Source organism: Schistocerca nitens, chromosome 9 (assembly GCF_023898315.1).
Source record: "Schistocerca nitens isolate TAMUIC-IGC-003100 chromosome 9, iqSchNite1.1, whole genome shotgun sequence".
Taxonomy (NCBI): Eukaryota; Metazoa; Arthropoda; class Insecta; order Orthoptera; family Acrididae; genus Schistocerca; species Schistocerca nitens.
The window spans coordinates 147,296,768-147,314,080 of NC_064622.1; the positions used below are offsets into that span (position 1 = coordinate 147,296,768).

At 49.9% G+C, this 17,313-nt stretch overlaps 26 non-coding genes across 26 annotated transcripts; 13 read left to right on the forward strand and 13 right to left on the reverse strand.

Moving 5' to 3' along the window:
- Positions 1-252: 252 nt before the first annotated feature.
- On the reverse strand, positions 253-325 carry Trnar-acg (transfer RNA arginine (anticodon ACG)). Its single transcript has one exon. It is a non-coding gene; the product is annotated as a tRNA-Arg (tRNA).
- Positions 326-768: 443 nt separating this feature from the next.
- Positions 769-860, forward strand: Trnai-uau (transfer RNA isoleucine (anticodon UAU)). Its single transcript is given in 2 exon segments — positions 769-806; positions 825-860. It is a non-coding gene; the product is annotated as a tRNA-Ile (tRNA).
- Positions 861-971: 111 nt separating this feature from the next.
- Positions 972-1,043, forward strand: Trnad-guc (transfer RNA aspartic acid (anticodon GUC)). The gene has a single exon. It is a non-coding gene; the product is annotated as a tRNA-Asp (tRNA).
- A 233-nt stretch (positions 1,044-1,276) lies between these two features.
- Positions 1,277-1,348, reverse strand: Trnam-cau (transfer RNA methionine (anticodon CAU)). Its single transcript has one exon. It is a non-coding gene; the product is annotated as a tRNA-Met (tRNA).
- A 283-nt stretch (positions 1,349-1,631) lies between these two features.
- On the reverse strand, positions 1,632-1,704 carry Trnar-acg (transfer RNA arginine (anticodon ACG)). Its single transcript has one exon. It is a non-coding gene; the product is annotated as a tRNA-Arg (tRNA).
- A 443-nt stretch (positions 1,705-2,147) lies between these two features.
- On the forward strand, positions 2,148-2,239 carry Trnai-uau (transfer RNA isoleucine (anticodon UAU)). The gene is given in 2 exon segments: positions 2,148-2,185; positions 2,204-2,239. It is a non-coding gene; the product is annotated as a tRNA-Ile (tRNA).
- A 111-nt stretch (positions 2,240-2,350) lies between these two features.
- Trnad-guc (transfer RNA aspartic acid (anticodon GUC)) lies at positions 2,351-2,422 on the forward strand. The gene has a single exon. It is a non-coding gene; the product is annotated as a tRNA-Asp (tRNA).
- A 233-nt stretch (positions 2,423-2,655) lies between these two features.
- On the reverse strand, positions 2,656-2,727 carry Trnam-cau (transfer RNA methionine (anticodon CAU)). The gene has a single exon. It is a non-coding gene; the product is annotated as a tRNA-Met (tRNA).
- Positions 2,728-3,013: 286 nt separating this feature from the next.
- Positions 3,014-3,086, reverse strand: Trnar-acg (transfer RNA arginine (anticodon ACG)). The gene has a single exon. It is a non-coding gene; the product is annotated as a tRNA-Arg (tRNA).
- A 443-nt stretch (positions 3,087-3,529) lies between these two features.
- Trnai-uau (transfer RNA isoleucine (anticodon UAU)) lies at positions 3,530-3,621 on the forward strand. The gene is given in 2 exon segments: positions 3,530-3,567; positions 3,586-3,621. It is a non-coding gene; the product is annotated as a tRNA-Ile (tRNA).
- Positions 3,622-3,732: 111 nt separating this feature from the next.
- Trnad-guc (transfer RNA aspartic acid (anticodon GUC)) lies at positions 3,733-3,804 on the forward strand. Its single transcript has one exon. It is a non-coding gene; the product is annotated as a tRNA-Asp (tRNA).
- A 233-nt stretch (positions 3,805-4,037) lies between these two features.
- On the reverse strand, positions 4,038-4,109 carry Trnam-cau (transfer RNA methionine (anticodon CAU)). Its single transcript has one exon. It is a non-coding gene; the product is annotated as a tRNA-Met (tRNA).
- Positions 4,110-4,392: 283 nt separating this feature from the next.
- Positions 4,393-4,465, reverse strand: Trnar-acg (transfer RNA arginine (anticodon ACG)). Its single transcript has one exon. It is a non-coding gene; the product is annotated as a tRNA-Arg (tRNA).
- Positions 4,466-10,677: 6,212 nt separating this feature from the next.
- On the forward strand, positions 10,678-10,749 carry Trnad-guc (transfer RNA aspartic acid (anticodon GUC)). Its single transcript has one exon. It is a non-coding gene; the product is annotated as a tRNA-Asp (tRNA).
- Positions 10,750-10,982: 233 nt separating this feature from the next.
- Positions 10,983-11,054, reverse strand: Trnam-cau (transfer RNA methionine (anticodon CAU)). The gene has a single exon. It is a non-coding gene; the product is annotated as a tRNA-Met (tRNA).
- A 273-nt stretch (positions 11,055-11,327) lies between these two features.
- Trnar-acg (transfer RNA arginine (anticodon ACG)) lies at positions 11,328-11,400 on the reverse strand. Its single transcript has one exon. It is a non-coding gene; the product is annotated as a tRNA-Arg (tRNA).
- A 443-nt stretch (positions 11,401-11,843) lies between these two features.
- On the forward strand, positions 11,844-11,935 carry Trnai-uau (transfer RNA isoleucine (anticodon UAU)). The gene is given in 2 exon segments: positions 11,844-11,881; positions 11,900-11,935. It is a non-coding gene; the product is annotated as a tRNA-Ile (tRNA).
- Positions 11,936-12,046: 111 nt separating this feature from the next.
- Trnad-guc (transfer RNA aspartic acid (anticodon GUC)) lies at positions 12,047-12,118 on the forward strand. Its single transcript has one exon. It is a non-coding gene; the product is annotated as a tRNA-Asp (tRNA).
- A 233-nt stretch (positions 12,119-12,351) lies between these two features.
- On the reverse strand, positions 12,352-12,423 carry Trnam-cau (transfer RNA methionine (anticodon CAU)). Its single transcript has one exon. It is a non-coding gene; the product is annotated as a tRNA-Met (tRNA).
- Positions 12,424-12,706: 283 nt separating this feature from the next.
- Positions 12,707-12,779, reverse strand: Trnar-acg (transfer RNA arginine (anticodon ACG)). Its single transcript has one exon. It is a non-coding gene; the product is annotated as a tRNA-Arg (tRNA).
- A 443-nt stretch (positions 12,780-13,222) lies between these two features.
- Positions 13,223-13,314, forward strand: Trnai-uau (transfer RNA isoleucine (anticodon UAU)). Its single transcript is given in 2 exon segments — positions 13,223-13,260; positions 13,279-13,314. It is a non-coding gene; the product is annotated as a tRNA-Ile (tRNA).
- Positions 13,315-13,425: 111 nt separating this feature from the next.
- Trnad-guc (transfer RNA aspartic acid (anticodon GUC)) lies at positions 13,426-13,497 on the forward strand. Its single transcript has one exon. It is a non-coding gene; the product is annotated as a tRNA-Asp (tRNA).
- A 233-nt stretch (positions 13,498-13,730) lies between these two features.
- Positions 13,731-13,802, reverse strand: Trnam-cau (transfer RNA methionine (anticodon CAU)). The gene has a single exon. It is a non-coding gene; the product is annotated as a tRNA-Met (tRNA).
- A 283-nt stretch (positions 13,803-14,085) lies between these two features.
- Positions 14,086-14,158, reverse strand: Trnar-acg (transfer RNA arginine (anticodon ACG)). The gene has a single exon. It is a non-coding gene; the product is annotated as a tRNA-Arg (tRNA).
- A 443-nt stretch (positions 14,159-14,601) lies between these two features.
- Positions 14,602-14,693, forward strand: Trnai-uau (transfer RNA isoleucine (anticodon UAU)). Its single transcript is given in 2 exon segments — positions 14,602-14,639; positions 14,658-14,693. It is a non-coding gene; the product is annotated as a tRNA-Ile (tRNA).
- A 111-nt stretch (positions 14,694-14,804) lies between these two features.
- Trnad-guc (transfer RNA aspartic acid (anticodon GUC)) lies at positions 14,805-14,876 on the forward strand. The gene has a single exon. It is a non-coding gene; the product is annotated as a tRNA-Asp (tRNA).
- Positions 14,877-17,313: the final 2,437 nt, after the last annotated feature.

Genomic DNA, 17,313 nt, shown 5'->3' on the forward strand with positions numbered 1-17,313 from the left:
ACATGGGACACTTGGAAAGCGTTGTCTGCGTCGGTTTCCCGCGCCTACCGTTTAATTAAGTGCGTAACATCTCTCAGCTTGACTTGTCTCGACTTTGCTCGACTGACGCTACGCTGACGCTTGCACGAAGCGATATTTACCGCAATCGTCTCGAGATGCAGCTGCGAGATGCTCAGGATTAACATTGCACTCCACGAAGGTGGAGACATTCGAATCCACTGCCTAGCTACGCGCCCGCAACTAACAAAATGCCGACCCTGCCAGGATTCGAACCTGGAATCTTCTGATCCGTAGTCAGACGCGTTATCCGTTGCGCCACAGGGCCACTGTTTGCGTTTTTTACCACGAGGCGGGTGCACATCGCAAAGCAACGTGTTCTCCGTGGCTCGGCAACTGCATGTCGTCCACTGACAACGGCGGCGCGGCCACTCTGGTCTTGCGCACTCTGCAGGGAGCTGCCAAGGAAGGCATCTCTCCTCCAGCTGCTCGGCCACGGTGCGCCTGCACGGCTTAGAGCTTGCCACACATCTGCCCTCGCTGTTGGACAGGTAGCAGAAGGCAAGGCGCGCGTTTTTCTGCATTTTTTTCGGCGAGGACAAGCGGTTGATATGCTTGTAAGTGTAGCATATGAAGCAAGAATCGAATGAGGCAGTCGTAGACAGGTGCTAAATTCGCAGTATGGCCGCAGGTGACGATCTTATGACGGGTGTGCAGCCACAACAGGTTGGCAGCAAAGTGAGTATCGCTAACTGAAAGCTCTCTGCTGTAGCCCCAGTGGCGCAATTGGTTAGCGCACGGTACTTATAAGGCAGTAGCCGTGAGCAATGCCGGGGTTGTGAGTTCGAGCCTCACCTGGGGCATACTTTTATTTCGTAGCAGCTGACTCTGAAAGCATCGGGACGCGAGAGTTGAGATGTATCACCTGCTTGAGAAACATAAGTGTGCGTGCATTATAGTCACCGATCGCGTGTTCCTCGGTAGTATAGTGGTTAGTATCCCCGCCTGTCACGCGGGAGACCGGGGTTCGATTCCCCGCCGGGGAGGTGCGATTTTTATATCGCGAAAGTTGCACGCGTGGCCCCAAAGGACATTAACGTTGCGATCAAGGAATGTAGTTACTGCAAAATCGTAAGAAAGTCTGCGTCTTAGGAAGTGTTTCTCGCATTCTTCACACGACGTCGTCGTTCCACGACTTACAGGGGTTGCTGTTGACGCTGAATCAGCTCACCCCAGGCTTAATGATCGAGCTCGAGGCACCCAAGAAAAAGAATAATTTTAGCAGAGCGTGGTTTCGATCCACGGACCTCTGGGTTATGGGCCCAGCACGCTTCCACTGCGCCACTCTGCTGCGTGGAGCCGTCCGCGCTCTTCGGTGCGTGACATGGGACACTTGGAAAGCGTTGTCTGCGTCGGTTTCCCGCGCCTACCGTTTAATTAAGTGCGTAACATCTCTCAGCTTGACTTGTCTCGACTTTGCTCGACTGACGCTACGCTGACGCTTGCACGAAGCGATATTTACCGCAATCGTCTCGAGATGCAGCTGCGAGATGCTCAGGATTAACATTGCACTCCACGAAGGTGGAGACATTCGAATCCACTGCCTAGCTACGCGCCCGCAACTAACAAAATGCCGACCCTGCCAGGATTCGAACCTGGAATCTTCTGATCCGTAGTCAGACGCGTTATCCGTTGCGCCACAGGGCCACTGTTTGCGTTTTTTACCACGAGGCGGGTGCACATCGCAAAGCAACGTGTTCTCCGTGGCTCGGCAACTGCATGTCGTCCACTGACAACGGCGGCGCGGCCACTCTGGTCTTGCGCACTCTGCAGGGAGCTGCCAAGGAAGGCATCTCTCCTCCAGCTGCTCGGCCACGGTGCGCCTGCACGGCTTAGAGCTTGCCACACATCTGCCCTCGCTGTTGGACAGGTAGCAGAAGGCAAGGCGCGCGTTTTTCTGCATTTTTTTCGGCGAGGACAAGCGGTTGATATGCTTGTAAGTGTAGCATATGAAGCAAGAATCGAATGAGGCAGTCGTAGACAGGTGCTAAATTCGCAGTATGGCCGCAGGTGACGATCTTATGACGGGTGTGCAGCCACAACAGGTTGGCAGCAAAGTGAGTATCGCTAACTGAAAGCTCTCTGCTGTAGCCCCAGTGGCGCAATTGGTTAGCGCACGGTACTTATAAGGCAGTAGCCGTGAGCAATGCCGGGGTTGTGAGTTCGAGCCTCACCTGGGGCATACTTTTATTTCGTAGCAGCTGACTCTGAAAGCATCGGGACGCGAGAGTTGAGATGTATCACCTGCTTGAGAAAGATAAGTGTGCGTGCATTATAGTCACCGATCGCGTGTTCCTCGGTAGTATAGTGGTTAGTATCCCCGCCTGTCACGCGGGAGACCGGGGTTCGATTCCCCGCCGGGGAGGTGCGATTTTTATATCGCGAAAGTTGCACGCGTGGCCCCAAAGGACATTAACGTTGCGATCAAGGAATGTAGTTACTGCAAAATCGTAAGAAAGTCTGCGTCTTAGGAAGTGTTTCTCGCATTCTTCACACGACGTCGTCGTTCCACGACTTACAGGGGTTGCTGTTGACGCTGAATCAGCTCACCCCAGGCTTAATGATCGAGCTCGAGGCACCCAAGAAAAAGAATAATTTTAGCAGAGCGTGGTTTCGATCCACGGACCTCTGGGTTATGGGCCCAGCACGCTTCCACTGCGCCACTCTGCTGCGTGGAGCCGTCCGCGCTCTTCGGTGCGTGACATGGGACACTTGGAAAGCGTTGTCTGCGTCGGTTTTCCCGCGCCTACCGTTTTAATTAAGTGCGTAACATCTCTCAGCTTGACTTGTCTCGACTTTGCTCGACTGACGCTACGCTGACGCTTGCACGAAGCGATATTTACCGCAATCGTCTCGAGATGCAGCTGCGAGATGCTCAGGATTAACATTTGCACTCCACGAAGGTGGAGACATTCGAATCCACTGCCTAGCTACGCGCCCGCAACTAACAAAATGCCGACCCTGCCAGGATTCGAACCTGGAATCTTCTGATCCGTAGTCAGACGCGTTATCCGTTGCGCCACAGGGCCACTGTTTGCGTTTTTTACCACGAGGCGGGTGCACATCGCAAAGCAACGTGTTCTCCGTGGCTCGGCAACTGCATGTCGTCCACTGACAACGGCGGCGCGCCCACTCTGGTCTTGCGCACTCTGCAGGGAGCTGCCAAGGAAGGCATCTCTCCTCCAGCTGCTCGGCCACGGTGCGCCTGCACGGCTTAGAGCTTGCCACACATCTGCCCTCGCTGTTGGACAGGTAGCAGAAGGCAAGGCGCGCGTTTTTCTGCATTTTTTTCGGCGAGGACAAGCGGTTGATATGCTTGTAAGTGTAGCATATGAAGCAAGAATCGAATGAGGCAGTCGTAGACAGGTGCTAAATTCGCAGTATGGCCGCAGGTGACGATCTTATGACGGGTGTGCAGCCACAACAGGTTGGCAGCAAAGTGAGTATCGCTAACTGAAAGCTCTCTGCTGTAGCCCCAGTGGCGCAATTGGTTAGCGCACGGTACTTATAAGGCAGTAGCCGTGAGCAATGCCGGGGTTGTGAGTTCGAGCCTCACCTGGGGCATACTTTTATTTCGTAGCAGCTGACTCTGAAAGCATCGGGACGCGAGAGTTGAGATGTATCACCTGCTTGAGAAAGATAAGTGTGCCTGCATTATAGTCACCGATCGCGTGTTCCTCGGTAGTATAGTGGTTAGTATCCCCGCCTGTCACGCGGGAGACCGGGGTTCGATTCCCCGCCGGGGAGGTGCGATTTTTATATCGCGAAAGTTGCACGCGTGGCCCCAAAGGACATTAACGTTGCGATCAAGGAATGTAGTTACTGCAAAATCGTAAGAAAGTCTGCGTCTTAGGAAGTGTTTCTCGCATTCTTCACACGACGTCGTCGTTCCACGACTTACAGGGGTTGCTGTTGACGCTGAATCAGCTCACCCCAGGCTTAATGATCGAGCTCGAGGCACCCAAGAAAAAGAATAATTTTAGCAGAGCGTGGTTTCGATCCACGGACCTCTGGGTTATGGGCCCAGCACGCTTCCACTGCGCCACTCTGCTGCGTGGAGCCGTCCGCGCTCTTCGGTGCGTGACATGGGACACTTGGAAAGCGTTGTCTGCGTCGGTTTCCCGCGCCTACCGTTTAATTAAGTGCGTAACATCTCTCAGCTTGACTTGTCTCGACTTTGCTCGACTGACGCTACGCTGACGCTTGCACGAAGCGATATTTACCGCAATCGTCTCGAGATGCAGCTGCGAGATGCTCAGGATTAACATTGCACTCCACGAAGGTGGAGACATTCGAATCCACTGCCTAGCTACGCGCCCGCAACTAACAAAATGCCGACCCTGCCAGGATTCGAACCTGGAATCTTCTGATCCGTAGTCAGACGCGTTATCCGTTGCGCCACAGGGCCACTGTTTGCGTTTTTTACCACGAGGCGGGTGCACATCGCAAAGCAACGTGTTCTCCGTGGCTCGGCAACTGCATGTCGTCCACTGACAACGGCGGCGCGCCCACTCTGGTCTTGCGCACTCTGCAGGGAGCTGCCAAGGAAGGCATCTCTCCTCCAGCTGCTCGGCCACGGTGCGCCTGCACGGCTTAGAGCTTGCCACACATCTGCCCTCGCTGTTGGACAGGTAGCAGAAGGCAAGGCGCGCGTTTTTCTGCATTTTTTTCGGCGAGGACAAGCGGTTGATATGCTTGTAAGTGTAGCATATGAAGCAAGAATCGAATGAGGCAGTCGTAGACAGGTGCTAAATTCGCAGTATGGCCGCAGGTGACGATCTTATGACGGGTGTGCAGCCACAACAGGTTGGCAGCAAAGTGAGTATCGCTAACTGAAAGCTCTCTGCTGTAGCCCCAGTGGCAAAACCACGCTCTGCTAAAATTATTCTCACAGTCAGCCGGCGGACGCGGTCGAGGTCGGACGTGCTGTGCTGCGCGCCGCGCCGTCGCTGTTTACGTGTGGTGAGTCACTGCGCTTGCTTCAGTGTCTACCAGTGTTTTGTGTGATCTGGAAATGAACTCGATTTCGTGATGTCTCAACCGAGTAGGAAAGACACACTGAAGTTTACTTTTGACAGAAACTTTGTCCGACCTAAATCTTTTGAAGTTGAGCAATGGTTAGAAGATGAAGTAAAGATAGGACTTGAGGATATAATCGGGATACATCTTTCGATTGTCAGTAGCACCGTTTTCGTTAAATTAGCTCGATCAGACATGTGTGAGAAAATAGTTGAATCTTGTGGTGGTATCCTCAAATTTAAACATAGCGATGGCAATGTGGGTGAAGTTGTTGTTTCGCATGCCGGCCTAGGAATACGGACTGTTCGACTCTTTGAACTTCCATTTGAAATAACCAGTGAACAGATCAACGCAGTGCTCTGTCCCTACGGTAAAATCATCAGCAATATTGCGGAACGTTGGTCTAGTGCACATAAATTCCCGGTTCTTAATGGGGTGCGGCAATTGAAAATCGAGCTGCAGAAGCACATCCCGTCTTATGTTAACATATGCGGGTATCGTGCGATAGTAATGTACGATGATCAGCCTCGAACGTGTGCCGCATGCAACTCGACAGGTCACGTGCGTGCCGAATGCATGCAGAGGCGAGTGGCGCAGCTGCCTGCCGGCGAGGCAGCCAGGCCCCCCGCGATGACAACACTGCCTGTGACGTACGTCGCCGTGGCGCGTGGGATTTCAGCTACATCCACGGTCACCGAAATCAGTGAAAATACTGTTGTGCCTGCGCCAGTGACGCAAATGGGGACTGTTGCAACGCCGGAAGAGACCCCACCTAAACCCATAGAAGTATCGCCGTCCGTAGTAGTCACAGAAGAACAGGCATCCGACATGCAAACGGCTGCGTCCCAATCGGCCGCTGCTACCCCACGGGGGGAATCTCCAGCAGGTTCCGATCAAGGCCCACACAATCGTACGTCTCCCAGAAAAACTAAAAAACGGAGAGTTGCCCGCCAGGGTGCAGAACAGATTGCACCGGTTCTGCGCGAAAAGGCTAAACAGATAGGTGAACAACTCAGTGACAAAGCATCTGATAGCACAAACCATGATCATCCCTCAGCCAGTTTACCATCAGTCCTTGACAATGTCTCAGATGCTCTCCCTCTGAACCCTGAACAGTCAGCTCAACTCCGAACCGACTGTGATGTCCGCATGGTCAAACTCTATCCTGCACCAGAGTCGGTAACGACCTCGACACAACCGCCGCCAACTAGTTGGGCGGACGATACAGAATCCACTGCCGAAGTAGACAGTATGGATACTTCCGAAACGGTGACAGCCGTCACTTCAGTCTCCAAAGTCGACGATGTTACCGAGAAAGATACCGCCTCGACAGAAACTGCCGCGCAAAAAGAACGCACGACTGATCCCTTTTCAACCGGAGACTATTTTTAACTCTGCCTTTAAAGTGACTGTCAATACATGTTTTTGTTATCTGGAATTGCTTCCAAAGTGCTTCTACGACGTGACTTGTTTTTTCCAGCGTTATTTCTGTTTGATATCGGACTGATTTTAGGTATTGCTCCTGTTTAGTCCACCACTATTCCGCCACAGGCCTATCGACTTGCTACTCTCAATATTAATAAGATCCGTAGCGCTCTTAAACTGCAACACTTAAAGGACTTTTTATATGCAGCTGATGTAGACATTTTATTTGTACAAGAAGTAACAGAGATCAGACTTGATTGCATACCAGGTTATAATGTGATCACTAATCCTGGGGCCGGTTGCGAATTAGGTACAGCTTTTATTGTGAAGGAAGGTATCATTATTACCGACGTCACAAAACTGCCGAACAGTAGGGGCATTGCGGGCACTTTTTATAACAACAGACTAATTAATGTCTATGCCCCATCCGGTTCCAGTAATAGACGTCAAAGAGCAGAATTTTTTAAAGAAGAAATAGTTCCTCTCTTTGGCGTCCGCCACACCAATGTCATCTTCGGAGGCGACTTTAACTGTGTCATCAGTGCAAAGGACCAGACTCCCAATCTTAACAAATCACTTGAACTGGAACGAATTGTACGAGACTTGCGCTTAGTTGATTCTTGGGAGCTCAAGCATGGGGCAGCACCTGGGTTTACCCATATCACGACCCATTCGGCAAGCCGTCTTGATCGAATTTATGTAACACCCACTTTGAGGAATAACATTCTGCAGTCAGAAGTATGGCCAGTGGCTTTCTCAGACCATGCTGCATACATCTGTACTATAAGTCTAGACCGACAACGGACGTGTCGATACAGGGGCCTGTGGAAATTAAATGTTTCACATCTACAAGACTCGGCGTGTCAAGAAGCCTTCCTCAATACCTGGCGAGAATGTGAGCAACGATTTGCCTCTTATAATTCGGCCATTGATTGGTGGCTGAGGTGCGCCAAACCTAAAATTAGGTGGTGTTTCATGAACTACGCACGGGAAAAGAGCTTTTGGCTTCAAAGGACGATCAATTTCTATTTTCATTGTCTGCGGGAACTGTATATGCTCGGTACTTCGGCTGTCGAGAATTGTCAACGAATTAAGAAAATCCAGGCCAAAATCCTAACCCTAAGGAGGACGCAGCTAGAAGGCTACAAAGTCAGGTCGCGGGTCCAGACAACTGTACACCAAGAACTCACCTCAGTCTACCATATGATCCAAGAAAGTAAGAAAGGGTCCCGTAAAATACTGACGGAGTTAATTGCTGAGGATGGCGCAACGCTGACTACGCACAACGAGATTAAAGCGGCGGTGCTAAACTACTTCACCACCTTGATGTCAAATAAAGAAGTTAACGTGCAAGCGCAGGATGCTCTTTTGAATAATTTGCGCAACAGAGTCAGTCTCGTGGACGCGGAAAAGCTATTAGACGTGGCGACCGAAGAAGACGTGGAATATGTACTCTGGAAAAGTGCTAAGAATAAATCCCCCGGACCTGACGGAATTCCCGCCGAATTCTATCAAAAATTCTGGAACACCATAAGGGCGAAGATCACTTGCATCTGTAACGAACTTCTAGACCACAACAACGTGATCCCCACCAGCTTCTGTGAAGGCATAATCGTTCTAATTAAAAAAACCTCAGGCAGTGCAAACGTAAAAAATCTAAGACCGATAACGCTGCTCAACAGCGACTATAAAATCTTTGCGAGACTTTTGGCCCAAAGGCTTAAATCTACAATGACCAGTATCATTGGCCCTTACCAGACCAGCGTGGGCAAGGATCGGAAAATTCGACAGACTCTGTGCGACTACCGTGATTTAATCTCTATTGCGGAAGTCTGTAAGCTGAAATGTGCCATCATATCTTTGGACTTCGACAAAGCCTTTGACAGGGTAAACCACCAGTATCTCTTTCGTACCATGTATGCGATGGGTTTTCCACCTGGGTTCGTCGCAATTATAAAACAGATGGTAGCGACTAATTTATCCAGAGTCATCATCAATGGCCAGCCTACCCGAGCAATCGAGATAGCCAGTTCCGTCAGGCAGGGCTGCCCAATGTCCATGGCGCTTTTTGCGATTGCCATTGAGCCTTTGTTAGCTACCCTGACGCAAAGTTTACAGGGCATCGTCATACATGGATCCCGAGTAGTGTGCAAGGCGTATGCAGACGATGTCGGTTTCCTTGTACTAAATAGAACTGAAGTGGAGACCGCACTACAGCTAGTCAGGCAATATGAGCACGCGTCAGGTGCACAACTAAACTGGACAAAGTCCGGAATATTCAATATTGGCCGCGGCCTCGGATCGCACCCTCACAGACAACTACGTCAGCTGAAGATATTCAAGTGCCTTGGAATTGATTTTCAGAGTAATATTCGGCACACCATTGCAACCAACTATCGAAAGCTTCTACGGACTATTCGTGCCAGCATACGGGAACACAGTGTACGGAAACTAAATGAAATTCAGAAAGTAACGGTCGCAAATGTCTACCTCACCTCGAAACTCAATTATATCGCTCAAGTTTTACCAATGTCTGCACTCACTGCAAAACGAATCATGTCAGCATTAGGACAGTTTGTCAGCCGTCACCACATTTTTAAAGTTCAGTTTGACACCTTAACGCTTGCCACAGAAAATGGTGGCTTAAATCTTGTCGATGTTGAAAAGAAGGCGCAAGCTTTATATATATCAACAACTTTCCACCAATGGAAACACTCAGCTGATAGTCTCGCTGCTCACCTGCTTACTGAGATAGCTCCGGCCGACCTCAGTCCACCTATCACGGTGCAACATATTCCAAACGGACTTTACCACTTAAAATGGTTTTTACTGGAGTACAGTTATGTACACACAAGGATCCCCGAACAAGAAATGAAGACAGTGAAACACGTGTACCAGGAACTCATGAAAGATAAGAAGAAAAATAACATTGAAGAAAAATACAACTTTTACGACTGGAAGGTAATCTGGGAGAACATCCATTGTCCGTATTTGCCGTCTACACTGAAAGCCACTTGGTATTTCGCAGTTAACAGAAAATTGGCAACTAACTCCAAACTACATAACATACACCTCGCAGAATCACCTTTGTGCACAACGTGTAATTTAATGGATACTGATGAACACAGGTTTGTGTGCGACAACATAAAAGATATATGGGAATATATCACGAACAAGTTAGCACTCATTAGTAGAACATCGCCCAGATATATAACACCTGCTGCCTTTCTGACGCCGGACGATACCCCGTACCCACGGACGAGAAGGAACGCACTAAACTGGTTAAAAGCCGCTACTGTACATTACTTATATACAAAAGAAGACAAGAGTAAAGAAGACTTCTGTGTCTATCTTACAACTCAGCACCATATGCTAATGAAAACGAAAAACTATAAGGATAACTTCGCCAACTACCTGCTCAAAACTGTAACGTAAAAAAAAAAAAAAAAAAAAAAAGGGGCTACCACATCAATTGATTGAATTTCATGTTAACGAACATTCAGCAGCTACTCACTCAAGATCAGACGGACCATCTACAAGGCGAATAATATGTCATGTTGACCGAACCACAAGTTACTAACACCACTGAAGTAATCAATTGGCAAGAGATCAAGCTTCATTTCGTAAGAAGAAGAAAATTCAGTTTTCTCTTTCGAGCAATATTTTAGTTCTCTTTCAATTTAGCAGAGTTCAGAACAAAGCTTTTTAATTTTAGAAGCAATGGATTTTCAATTTTCTTTTAACTTCCTTGACGTTTTCTGTTACCACAAGGCACTGGAGCCGCCATAAATTTCAGTTACTATTTCCTTAATACGGATGCTTGTATCGTAAACGAAGCATGTAATCCACATCGTTTTCATTTTCCTTAAATCAAAGGCCTTTGATGCCACACCGACGAAGGTGAATTAATGGCGAGCAGAAGGACGGGCTATAAGGGGTGGATGGAGGCCCGAAAAAAAAAAACAAAAAAAAAAAAAAAGTGGCGCAATTGGTTAGCGCACGGTACTTATAAGGCAGTAGCCGTGAGCAATGCCGGGGTTGTGAGTTCGAGCCTCACCTGGGGCATACTTTTATTTCGTAGCAGCTGACTCTGAAAGCATCGGGACGCGAGAGTTGAGATGTATCACCTGCTTGAGAAACATAAGTGTGCGTGCATTATAGTCACCGATCGCGTGTTCCTCGGTAGTATAGTGGTTAGTATCCCCGCCTGTCACGCGGGAGACCGGGGTTCGATTCCCCGCCGGGGAGGTGCGATTTTTATATCGCGAAAGTTGCACGCGTGGCCCCAAAGGACATTAACGTTGCGATCAAGGAATGTAGTTACTGCAAAATCGTAAGAAAGTCTGCGTCTTAGGAAGTGTTTCTCGCATTCTTCACACGACGTCGTCGTTCCACGACTTACAGGGGTTGCTGTTGACGCTGAATCAGCTCACCCCAGGCTTAATGATCGAGCTCGAGGCACCCAAGAAAAAGAATAATTTTAGCAGAGCGTGGTTTCGATCCACGGACCTCTGGGTTATGGGCCCAGCACGCTTCCACTGCGCCACTCTGCTGCGTGGAGCCGTCCGCGCTCTTCGGTGCGTGACATGGGACACTTGGAAAGCGTTGTCTGCGTCGGTTTCCCGCGCCTACCGTTTAATTAAGTGCGTAACATCTCTCAGCTTGACTTGTCTCGACTGACGCTACGCTGACGCTTGCACGAAGCGATATTTACCGCAATCGTCTCGAGATGCAGCTGCGAGATGCTCAGGATTAACATTGCACTCCACGAAGGTGGAGACATTCGAATCCACTGCCTAGCTACGCGCCCGCAACTAACAAAATGCCGACCCTGCCAGGATTCGAACCTGGAATCTTCTGATCCGTAGTCAGACGCGTTATCCGTTGCGCCACAGGGCCACTGTTTGCGTTTTTTACCACGAGGCGGGTGCACATCGCAAAGCAACGTGTTCTCCGTGGCTCGGCAACTGCATGTCGTCCACTGACAACGGCGGCGCGCCCACTCTGGTCTTGCGCACTCTGCAGGGAGCTGCCAAGGAAGGCATCTCTCCTCCAGCTGCTCGGCCACGGTGCGCCTGCACGGCTTAGAGCTTGCCACACATCTGCCCTCGCTGTTGGACAGGTAGCAGAAGGCAAGGCGCGCGTTTTTCTGCATTTTTTTCGGCGAGGACAAGCGGTTGATATGCTTGTAAGTGTAGCATATGAAGCAAGAATCGAATGAGGCAGTCGTAGACAGGTGCTAAATTCGCAGTATGGCCGCAGGTGACGATCTTATGACGGGTGTGCAGCCACAACAGGTTGGCAGCAAAGTGAGAATCGCTAACTGAAAGCTCTCTGCTGTAGCCCCAGTGGCGCAATTGGTTAGCGCACGGTACTTATAAGGCAGTAGCCGTGAGCAATGCCGGGGTTGTGAGTTCGAGCCTCACCTGGGGCATACTTTTATTTCGTAGCAGCTGACTCTGAAAGCATCGGGACGCGAGAGTTGAGATGTATCACCTGCTTGAGAAACATAAGTGTGCGTGCATTATAGTCACCGATCGCGTGTTCCTCGGTAGTATAGTGGTTAGTATCCCCGCCTGTCACGCGGGAGACCGGGGTTCGATTCCCCGCCGGGGAGGTGCGATTTTTATATCGCGAAAGTTGCACGCGTGGCCCCAAAGGACATTAACGTTGCGATCAAGGAATGTAGTTACTGCAAAATCGTAAGAAAGTCTGCGTCTTAGGAAGTGTTTCTCGCATTCTTCACACGACGTCGTCGTTCCACGACTTACAGGGGTTGCTGTTGACGCTGAATCAGCTCACCCCAGGCTTAATGATCGAGCTCGAGGCACCCAAGAAAAAGAATAATTTTAGCAGAGCGTGGTTTCGATCCACGGACCTCTGGGTTATGGGCCCAGCACGCTTCCACTGCGCCACTCTGCTGCGTGGAGCCGTCCGCGCTCTTCGGTGCGTGACATGGGACACTTGGAAAGCGTTGTCTGCGTCGGTTTCCCGCGCCTACCGTTTAATTAAGTGCGTAACATCTCTCAGCTTGACTTGTCTCGACTTTGCTCGACTGACGCTACGCTGACGCTTGCACGAAGCGATATTTACCGCAATCGTCTCGAGATGCAGCTGCGAGATGCTCAGGATTAACATTGCACTCCACGAAGGTGGAGACATTCGAATCCACTGCCTAGCTACGCGCCCGCAACTAACAAAATGCCGACCCTGCCAGGATTCGAACCTGGAATCTTCTGATCCGTAGTCAGACGCGTTATCCGTTGCGCCACAGGGCCACTGTTTGCGTTTTTTACCACGAGGCGGGTGCACATCGCAAAGCAACGTGTTCTCCGTGGCTCGGCAACTGCATGTCGTCCACTGACAACGGCGGCGCGCCCACTCTGGTCTTGCGCACTCTGCAGGGAGCTGCCAAGGAAGGCATCTCTCCTCCAGCTGCTCGGCCACGGTGCGCCTGCACGGCTTAGAGCTTGCCACACATCTGCCCTCGCTGTTGGACAGGTAGCAGAAGGCAAGGCGCGCGTTTTTCTGCATTTTTTTCGGCGAGGACAAGCGGTTGATATGCTTGTAAGTGTAGCATATGAAGCAAGAATCGAATGAGGCAGTCGTAGACAGGTGCTAAATTCGCAGTATGGCCGCAGGTGACGATCTTATAACGGGTGTGCAGCCACAACAGGTTGGCAGCAAAGTGAGTATCGCTAACTGAAAGCTCTCTGCTGTAGCCCCAGTGGCGCAATTGGTTAGCGCACGGTACTTATAAGGCAGTAGCCGTGAGCAATGCCGGGGTTGTGAGTTCGAGCCTCACCTGGGGCATACTTTTATTTCGTAGCAGCTGACTCTGAAAGCATCGGGACGCGAGAGTTGAGATGTATCACCTGCTTGAGAAACATAAGTGTGCGTGCATTATAGTCACCGATCGCGTGTTCCTCGGTAGTATAGTGGTTAGTATCCCCGCCTGTCACGCGGGAGACCGGGGTTCGATTCCCCGCCGGGGAGGTGCGATTTTTATATCGCGAAAGTTGCACGCGTGGCCCCAAAGGACATTAACGTTGCGATCAAGGAATGTAGTTACTGCAAAATCGTAAGAAAGTCTGCGTCTTAGGAAGTGTTTCTCGCATTCTTCACACGACGTCGTCGTTCCACGACTTACAGGGGTTGCTGTTGACGCTGAATCAGCTCACCCCAGGCTTAATGATCGAGCTCGAGGCACCCAAGAAAAAGAATAATTTTAGCAGAGCGTGGTTTCGATCCACGGACCTCTGGGTTATGGGCCCAGCACGCTTCCACTGCGCCACTCTGCTGCGTGGAGCCGTCCGCGCTCTTCGGTGCGTGACATGGGACACTTGGAAAGCGTTGTCTGCGTCGGTTTCCCGCGCCTACCGTTTAATTAAGTGCGTAACATCTCTCAGCTTGACTTGTCTCGACTTTGCTCGACTGACGCTACGCTGACGCTTGCACGAAGCGATATTTACCGCAATCGTCTCGAGATGCAGCTGCGAGATGCTCAGGATTAACATTGCACTCCACGAAGGTGGAGACATTCGAATCCACTGCCTAGCTACGCGCCCGCAACTAACAAAATGCCGACCCTGCCAGGATTCGAACCTGGAATCTTCTGATCCGTAGTCAGACGCGTTATCCGTTGCGCCACAGGGCCACTGTTTGCGTTTTTTACCACGAGGCGGGTGCACATCGCAAAGCAACGTGTTCTCCGTGGCTCGGCAACTGCATGTCGTCCACTGACAACGGCGGCGCGCCCACTCTGGTCTTGCGCACTCTGCAGGGAGCTGCCAAGGAAGGCATCTCTCCTCCAGCTGCTCGGCCACGGTGCGCCTGCACGGCTTAGAGCTTGCCACACATCTGCCCTCGCTGTTGGACAGGTAGCAGAAGGCAAGGCGCGCGTTTTTCTGCATTTTTTTCGGCGAGGACAAGCGGTTGATATGCTTGTAAGTGTAGCATATGAAGCAAGAATCGAATGAGGCAGTCGTAGACAGGTGCTAAATTCGCAGTATGGCCGCAGGTGACGATCTTATAACGGGTGTGCAGCCACAACAGGTTGGCAGCAAAGTGAGTATCGCTAACTGAAAGCTCTCTGCTGTAGCCCCAGTGGCGCAATTGGTTAGCGCACGGTACTTATAAGGCAGTAGCCGTGAGCAATGCCGGGGTTGTGAGTTCGAGCCTCACCTGGGGCATACTTTTATTTCGTAGCAGCTGACTCTGAAAGCATCGGGACGCGAGAGTTGAGATGTATCACCTGCTTGAGAAAGATAAGTGTGCGTGCATTATAGTCACCGATCGCGTGTTCCTCGGTAGTATAGTGGTTAGTATCCCCGCCTGTCACGCGGGAGACCGGGGTTCGATTCCCCGCCGGGGAGGTGCGATTTTTATATCGCGAAAGTTGCACGCGTGGCCCCAAAGGACATTAACGTTGCGATCAAGGAATGTAGTTACTGCAAAATCGTAAGAAAGTCTGCGTCTTAGGAAGTGTTTCTCGCATTCTTCACACGACGTCGTCGTTCCACGACTTACAGGGGTTGCTGTTGACGCTGAATCAGCTCACCCCAGGCTTAATGATCGAGCTCGAGGCACCCAAGAAAAAGAATAATTTTAGCAGAGCGTGGTTTCGATCCACGGACCTCTGGGTTATTTTTTTTTTTTTTTTTTTTGCTAACCGTTACACCATTTTTTTTTAATTTTTTTTTTTTTAAAACCAGCGCCTTAGACCGCTTTTTTTTTTTTTTTTTTTTTTTTGTCGAATGCTCTACGACTTTTTTTTTTATTTTTTATTTGTTTCCGTTACACCATTTTTTTCATTGATGGGATGACCAGCGCTCTGCCACTTTTTTTCTCCTTTTCTTTTGTTTTAGATGCCTTTTCCAATTTTTTTTTTTTTTTGCCACTCTGTTTTTTTTTTTTTTTTTTTTTTTTTTTTTTTTTTTCCTTGAGGATAGGTCGGAATATCCGAATTCAGGAATCGGTGCCTGTTGCTGCCGAAGTGCTCTTATTGTTTAATCTGAAGGTCCGGTCGTTGACGAGGAACGGTATCAATGAAGAGTGGGGAGGTGTTATCCGACACCCTGCTTTTCAAAAATAATGGCGGTCATGTTTCCAAAATTTTTTTTGACGGCGGTGAACCGTTGCATTTGCCATTGTGCTGTTCGCATGTAAGTTTCAAAACTGACGAGATCGTCGTCGCCATTGTGGCAAATAACGTATGTCACATAGTGTCCCAGTAACCACATCACAGTGTTGTTCTTGGTCGCAGGATAATATGTGGTGTCTGGCCAGAGGAGGATATCGGTGGAGTGACTGGCTGCACTGCTGCGAGTTAAGAGACCCAAACGTTGTTGCACCCATTTCCAGTTAAGTAGATGGCCACCGCATGTAAATCTGTGGCGTAAGGTGTCGACCAGGCCACAACGCGCACATCGATCACTGTCGTGTAAGCCTATGCGGTGCAACCGTTCATTTGTGGGGATAACACCATTAACAACCTGATACCACGTGGATGCCACAACGGAAGTATGGATGGATAAACTGATGTTGTGCCAGACTACATTCCATTGGACACTTGGGTGTTTGATTTCCATGGGGTGGCGTATCATAGTTCGATGCCATCTGTCGAGCAGAACCTTTGTCGATAAATCCGACCTGTGAACAACGGCGCCCCCGATGTAACTTACTTCGAGATAATAGTACCGGACATGTTTTAGTTGAAAATTGATTTGTCCTACAGCAGTGGGTGGACGGAGATCTATAGGACGTAAAATTTGGAAGAGCCAATGAGTTACACTGAGTGGTTCCTTCCTCAACAACGTGGTAATGCGTTTGATGTACAAGGCCGTACACTTTCTGTCGATGTCTGGTAAACTGAGTCCTCCAGCCTTCCGCGGCAAGGTCAATGTGGTATATTTCGGTTTAAAAATGTTCCCTTTCCAGAGAAAATAGTTGGAGAGTTTCATAAGTCGCTTCGCCTGTAACTTTGGAATCGGAAAAATTTGGGCCATGTAGTAGGCTTTACTGAAAATGTAAGTGTCGAGGAGACGAATACGTTGAAGGAGGTTGAGAGACCGCCAGTTGTTTTCGCGAATAGCGCCGTGCATAGAATCGGCGATCCGCCGCCAATTTTTGGCACACATTTTCAGTGGGCATCGATCGACAATCATACCTAAGGTGGTGTGGTTTTCCGCAGTTTGTGCCCACGGGACGGTTACGTTTGCCAATCCACGGATTTTGACGAATCGGCATTTATCTGTGTTAATTCGTGCTCCAGAGACACGGCAGTAGTCATCAATTTCGGATTTGAGGATGGGTATTTCTTCTTCGGCCCGTATTAAAACCCCAACATCATCGGCGTAAGCGCGAACCACAAAAGAATGACCGGTCGTGGTCAGGCCGGTCAGTTTGTCGTCGATGGAACGTAGTAAAGGTTCGAGCGCCAGCACGAACAAGAGCATGGAGAGGGGGCTCCCCTGCGGGACCCCTCTTTGAATCTCGATAGGCTGCGTGAGCTGTCCATTGACGCTAACCTTCGTCGTGACACCAGTTATCAGGTGTCGTATGACGGCAATAACGCTGTCATTGAATCCACAATGCTGCAGGAAACGCATGAGATAATCATGACTCACACGATCGAACGCTTTAGAAAAGTCAACAAATAAGAGTGCACAGTGCACGTTAGTCACCGATGCTATGGAAATAATGTCTCGATATTCCGAGAGGGGTGTCATAATGGACCGACCAGGGAAACAGGATTGATGATTGTGGACCACCTTTTTCACCACCGCCGTTAGTCTGCTATTTAGTGCTCTG